This window comes from Mesitornis unicolor, unplaced genomic scaffold, assembly GCF_000695765.1.
Source record: "Mesitornis unicolor isolate BGI_N332 unplaced genomic scaffold, ASM69576v1 scaffold35519, whole genome shotgun sequence".
NCBI lineage: Eukaryota > Metazoa > Chordata > Aves > Mesitornithiformes > Mesitornithidae > Mesitornis > Mesitornis unicolor.
Genome location: NW_010208861.1, coordinates 25601 through 32813, shown reverse-complemented (window position 1 = coordinate 32813; position 7213 = coordinate 25601).

The window sequence follows — 7213 nt, the reverse complement described above, 5'->3', positions numbered from 1 at the left end:
GATTATGTCTTAATTACTGGCCTTGGCAGTGCTTCCGAGCTCCTATGATGGATGTATGCTCCAGTTACCTTTTGCTGCTCTGTTGGAACAAGATGCAAACACGAACTGTCTCCTCCACCTGCAGTCTTGATTTTGCTGGGAAGAGACACTGTTGTGTCTGGAGAGGGATTTTGCAGTTTGAGTACTCTTCCATGCATGGAGTTACTCTTGAGACACAGCACCTCTCTAGTACAATTATGTCTAGGTTTGCATCACACACTTCCCAACATAGTGCTCTGCTGACAGGCAGTATTAGACCTTTTTAGCATTAATGTTGAGACATTCCAGAATTCTTTATTCTTGTTCATTCCAGTTTGGATTTGAAGACATACTAGTTTATACTGTGTTTCCTAAAAATATCTAAATCAAAGAAATTGCCCACATTCTGCAGTCCAAGCTTCCTCAACTTCTGACATCATTGGGAAAGTTTAGCTTGTTTTTCAAAATTCCGTAAGTCTGTCTCCTTTTTAATATATATGTTTCAAAACATGCTCTTTTTAACAAGACATGTGGCTCCTCTGGTGCAACACTGGCATCTGTAAGTAGAATATCCTGGCCACAGCCATGGGTACTCTGACCAAGAAATGTACAGGCTCCCATCCTCTCAATTTGCTTCATTGGATCACACTGGCTTTACCAGAATCATTCTTGATTTTCCCTAACATAACAGAAAGCAGGATCAGGCACTGGAGCGACGAATTCTTTCCACTGTAGATGGAAATAGGAATTCACTTGTCACTACTGCTTTCAAATGAATTTCTAAATGAAAATACCTTTTAGACTATCAGGACTGTAACACGGAGATTACAGGTTCTGTTGGTTTTCCATCAATTACAGCCTGTGTCAGCAGCTTTTCAGGATCCAGAGTACACTCCAGTTTCTGCGCTAAAAGACATTTCTTTATGTTGACTTTTTACTAGGAAAAACTGTGAGTGCTACTGTCCTGCAGCACTTTCAATATTCTTTGTTTTCATATAAAAATCTGTAACATTTAGTACATTGGTACAGTTTCCACAGTCATCTTCTGTTCTTTTCCATATGTCTTCTGAATGCAATTCAATTAAATAGGTTGATGGTATTTTTATTAATCTAAGCGGCATTCTTGACAACATCACAAGCTGAACTGGACTGAGTTTTTGTGGTTTTATGACAATCCTGGCCATAGCTGATGTGTTTTAAACTAAATGTCTGAAAACAAAAACATGGACCTTTAAAATGTGAGGTTCAGGTTAGAGATAAGGAGGAAGTTCTTTACTGAGAGGGTCATCAGAAGCTGGAACAGGCTGCCCAGGGAGGTGGTGGAGTCACCATCCCTGGATGTATTTAAAAAGCGGGTAGATGAGGTACTTAAGGATATGGTTTTGTGGGTAGACAGGAACGGTTGGACATGATGATCTCAGAGGTCTTTTCCAACCGAGCGATTCTGTGATTCTGTGATTCCTATCTCTGGTTATGTAGCAGCTCTTCTGTGCCGGAGGGAAATATTGCAGGATAAAAAAAACCCTTTCACAGATATCCTGCAAAATACGTTGGAAAAAAATTCAAAAGCACAGACAGTAGTTCTGTGTCTGACTCTTGGTGCTTTTATTGTGGAAGTATCTTGGAGCCCTGATTAGGGACTAAAATCTCTTCTTTCAGGCTCTATCAAGGAATAAAAGATGACACTTGCCCATACCATATGTAGAGTAATATTCATTGATGTTTGATGGAGATCAGGAAGGATGATGCAGTGGTGGTCTACTGTTCTGCAGGAAAGAGGTAAGTTTAATATTTTTTATTCTGTTTCATATTAATATGCTCATCTCTTCTAATCCTAGACATTTTAACTTTATCAGTTCCTTGGAATTAGTTCAGAACTTAGAAATGTGATGCTTGCCTTGCCAGCTGTTTACAAATCTCCCTACATAACTGAATTATTGAGTCTCAGAGCTGATTTGCAACAGCTCTACTAACCCCGCTCTTGGCCTTTCATAAGGGGAGGCTTCAAATCTGACATCCTGTGGCATTTTGCAAATGTCTAGAAAAAAAATCTGTGCATGCAGAGTCTATCAAAATCACTTTCAGCCTCTGCATAATCAGGATTTGACCCAAGGTCCAAGAAGGGTTGCTTGTTTAATTGCATTTCTCCATGGTTTCACTTCTGGACAGTAACCTTAGTGTGACAGACAGCAGATTCCAAGTTAGCAAACTTCATAGGGATCTCAAGTCCACTGCCAGCGTCAAGAACTACAGCTTGACACCATCAGGTGTCTCCCTGAGTCGTGATTGAGGCATTTAAAAACACTGAAGGAAGGGAGGGAAACTCATCTCCCCTAATTTTGGCTGCTTCTTTGAAGTATCAATTACCACAAGGTGCATCTTTTCTGTTTACAGGATTTATAGGTTTGAATTCTGAAAATATATATTGGAATATGTAAGTTGCTGATGTGGAAGTTTATATATTAAAGTTTTCATTTGCTGGTGTAAATGGATTCTCCTATGTGCTCTGTACTTTTAGAAATCATTTTAGTTAATGAAGTGAACTAGACAAGTACAATACAGATACAAAAAATACAGATAGATCATTCTTATCAGTCATTGCTACTGTCTCTCTTCATCGAAAGAAACAGTGGACAAATAGAAATATTTCTGAACAATGGACATAGCTTAATGCCAAAAAGTCATAAATGTCTGCTTATTATTTTCATATTAGTCTTCTCAGATTCCTTTTTTCCCCAATACTGTTGTAGAGCTACTAAGTGGTACTTTCCTTGTACAATGCTGAGGAAAGGGATATGTCTTAAGAAAGAAAACTCCTCTCCACTGATCATATCAAAATATACTTTTGTATAAATAGATTTGTATTGAAACAGTGTATTGGTAAGCCTGCCTTAGTTTTACTTCTTGGTAAAGGAAGGTCAATAACTGGCCTACTTGTGCCATCTTCTGGATAATTACAGAACTGTCTTTACATAGGAAAAGCCCCTATCAAGAAGCATTAATAATTATCAGTCCCTTGAAATAATTTTCTAATTGAATCCCTGAAGTAATTTTCTGTCTGATTTTATAGAATTTAGAGCAAGCAAAAAACCTACTGAATTATTAATAACGTGTCATATTCAGCTATTTGAATAATCAAGTAGATTGCACAAAAAAGATCTTTGTAAGTGTGGTCCAAACAATATTGATATATTTAGCGAAGTTATGTTTTACGAAAATGTACTTTTTTATACTGATACTTTACTAATGAGAGACCCATTTTCTCAAAAGACTGGTTTTTCATCTCTTGTGGATAATAAGAAAGAAGGAATAAATCAAAGTCATGTTGCATGTTACTGGAAATAACTGTGCTGTGTACCACTGTGTTACCGTTCTGATGCAAATGGTAGAAGAACCTGCAAAGAGCAGTAGATGCCGTATGAGCTGCTGCAAATTTCAGCTTTACTATTCTATTTATTCATTTAATTGATCTTGCCAAGTCTCTCACATTGAGTAATTACGCCTGTCTAGGGGAAAAAGGCTTCTGTAGCCTCAGTTTGCTTCATTTTCCATGGTATGGAAAGGTTCTCTTGCTCACTGGGATGTACTGCAGCGCCCTCAGCAGGGGAGAGGTGGCACAGGCAGAGATTTACACTTCAGACTAAAACATGTTTTGTAAGTTCAAGTTTCAGTTTACACCTTATGGGGTAATGGGAAATAGTAGACTCCCACCACAAGTGTTGAGTGAAACAAAGTGGACATCTGAAGTATTAAACGTTCAAGTTCTTCAAGTGCCTTCTGTTTCTTGAGAAATGCACCAGTCCCTGAGAAATGTGCATTCAGGACAGAAGTAACTACAGTAAACACTGGGTATTCTGTTATTCTAGACATCAAGAAAGTACCCTGGTCAGATCCAGGTCAGTGTGCCATGGTGCACTAACAGGGTTAGCACAGGGGAGGAGAGGTTTCTGTTTTGAAGACTTCTCATCGCTTTTGAAAAGTGTGAAATAATGGGAGTGTGAAGAGCAGAAATGGCACAGGGAAGTGATGGTGCAGCATCTGCTTGCCTGTCCTTTGCATGTGTTTCCCCTCACTTTGCCCCAATCACCAGCTTTCCCATCCAAGTGCAATTGTAAACTGAAATGGAAAGCCACATCGGAATGGCAGAATTCTCTCATTATTCTCAGTCTTCAACATTAGCACTTGTTAAGAAAGAAAAAGCCCATTTTCAGTTTCTTTGAAGGTGATAGTGGCTTTTGAACTGAGTTGAAAAACTTTGTCACTACCACAAGTGCTACAACGTCTGTTCCCTACTTGCTCTCTGAAAACCTTGAGAAAAGTCTCCAGCTTGGCCTATGGGTATTTTTAAAACACTAATCCAACACTTTCTGAAATAAAACACCACCTAAGACATTAATAGAAGGAATTATAGCCCACTCAGTATGGGCCTTACCCATCACTTATAAAATCTCTTGTCATTTATTTGTCCTTTAAATGACTTCTTGTGATACTTTAATCAGGACAAATGGATCCTTCAGAAGGGAGAAAATGACCCCAAACTGGCACAGAAAGATTTGATTAAAATTTATACTCCTCCTGTGGCAGCCTAGAGATCCCGGGGGATCTGCCATTGCTCAGCAGAGTAGAGGAAATGACAGACAGAGGAAATGCTTTCTGTCTGAGACAAAAAGACTTCATCACTAAGGTGCTGACATCCCTTCTCCGTAGGACCATCCTATGATCTGTTCCTCTTGTTTCCTTTAAAACTCAATGTCAGAAGTTTGGTTCCAGTGTGTTTAACTTCCCCTTTACCGAGTGTGTGTCATTTACTTGTAAGTAAGATTTTTCTAAATGAGGCAAAACAAAGACAGAGATGAAGATTGTGCCGAGATAAACATTTGTGCTGCTGGGACTCCCACTGATTCGGGCACAGCAGGGGCAGAGGTAATGGGGATTCACAGGCAGCTTGATTAGACCTCTGGCTGTGAACAGGTAATTGAAACACTATAGCCCATCACCAGCATTTACTAAACAGCAAGCCATGAAGGTACTTAGTTTAAAGCAGACCCTGAGCAAACCAGAGGCTCTGCCATTATGTATGAGCAAAGCATAAGCTGAGGCCATGGATAATGTACACTTGTGTTGGCGTATACAGCCCTTGTCTGCCACCAGCCCTGCCATTGTCCACTGAGCAATGGCTCTTTCTGTGTGGTTCAGTGGGTGATGCAGGAGCTGTCTGCCTGGCTCAGGGAGCATCAGGCATAAGCAGAGGGGCCTTGGGAAGAAAAGTGGCAAATTGCCTTGACTAAAGGTCCTGTCCCTCAGCCTAGGTTTGCTGCGAAGCACTGGTGGAGAAGGGAGCTCACATCAACCTTCATGTGAATATTCACAAGCTCCCTTAGGAACTGGGGTCTGATGGTTCACTGTCACCTTCCATGGAGACAGTGTAACAGCAGTTTTGAGGCCCAAAGAGACTGAGATAGCATCATAATATTCAGTTTGTTGTGTGGCACAAATAAACATGCTGCCTCCAGAAATCTGTCTCCTGGCACAGACCTCAGCCTCACTGAGGTCACTTTACTGACTAGCTTCTTGCAGTAGTGTCTTTAAAAGTGTGATTGAAGCAAGTGTGTGAGGTAGGTAAGAAATGCTCTGATTTATGCCTCATTTTCACTCCTTAGTAATCGTTCTCTCAGGAAAGTCTCTACAGAAACCTTTTGAATTGTAGTAATTTAGTAGTGGAAGAATACTTTATCAGCCTGAGCCTGCCTTCTGCCATACTCCACTAAAAAGTTACTGTTGTCTCAAGCAGATGTCCCTAGTTTTTAAGACAATGGGAGATTAATAAACTAATTTAGGTTTCCTTCACTCCCATTTGAGAAGAAACGTTGACTCAAACCTTAGGTACAGATGGAAAAAGAAGTCATTGTCAAATGGAGCTGAGACACAGACCTACAGTGCTAGACTTTCTGTATTCTCTGCTGAGTTTTATCCAGACACCCTCAGTTGATACATGACAGATTACCTGTCTGTATTTTGGCAGCAGGGATCATCAGAGCTTTCAGCAGGTTGTGTGGTTATTTAGGTATTTGTAGCATGCTTTGTCATTCCTACATAAAAGTACTATTAAAAGGCACATAGTGACATTAAAAATATTAGAACAATCATTCAAATGAACTGAACACCTCATTATGCACTTACATGGTACATACAGCTACCATAGTTAGATAAAAAGGTCGATGAACAATGTTATTATTAACAGGAGTTCAAGCGTCACATCACCAAATTTGTGACTGCAAATGCTTAGTGAGACAAAGGAGGAATATTTTTTGTCCAGGTAATTGCATAAATGACAGGGTCTGCAGGAATTATTAATATAATGATACTTCAATGATTGTAGTGCCAAAATGGGACTCTGAAAATCTAGATCCATTCTGATTTATGGTTTCTACGCATCAGTCTTTTAAGAGTAAAGGTTTTAAGTATTGGTTATTTTCATCACTGTCTGCTCCAAGACTGTATATACTGAAGATTTTGCACTGTTTTGATATGGCTATAGCAAAGTGCATATTTTAGAATCATAGAATCATGGAATGGTTTGGTCTGGTTAAAAGGAATTGCATAAAAAGCTGTTGAAGTGTCAACATTACTGGTGAAAGACACACACAGAGCACAATGGCCAAGTGCCATTCCTTAGTTTGCTGTAAGCTCTGGCTGACTGTGGCCAACCAAGGAGCTCTTTCAGCCTTAATTTCTGCTCTTGAAGTTTAAACACTACGTATTTACCTCACAATGATGCTGGGAAGCTGTATTAGCTTAGTGTGGGTAAGTCTGCTAAATCCTTGAAGACGAGGAAATAATGAATGTTACTACCTGAAGGGACACATTGTATAGGACTGTAAGAAACTCCAGTGAACATTCTCATTTGCTGTGCAATAGCTTTTCATGAAAACAGCTCTTTTCTTTTACATGCAAGAGAGAGACAACTTTTTCTGGCATTAATGTGCAGATGTGGGTCTAATCACAACTAATGATTTGGTATTTGTAAGCATGGTGTGCTATAGCCCCAGCACAAGTTTACATGAATAATAAGCACACAGAATGTTTTCATTATTATTTATAATATTGCATAATTTTCAGAAGAAACAGCAAAACACAGTACATTTCTAATTTTACCAATATGGTTGTAGTTTGCAATAAAAAAGTAATCTTGGTT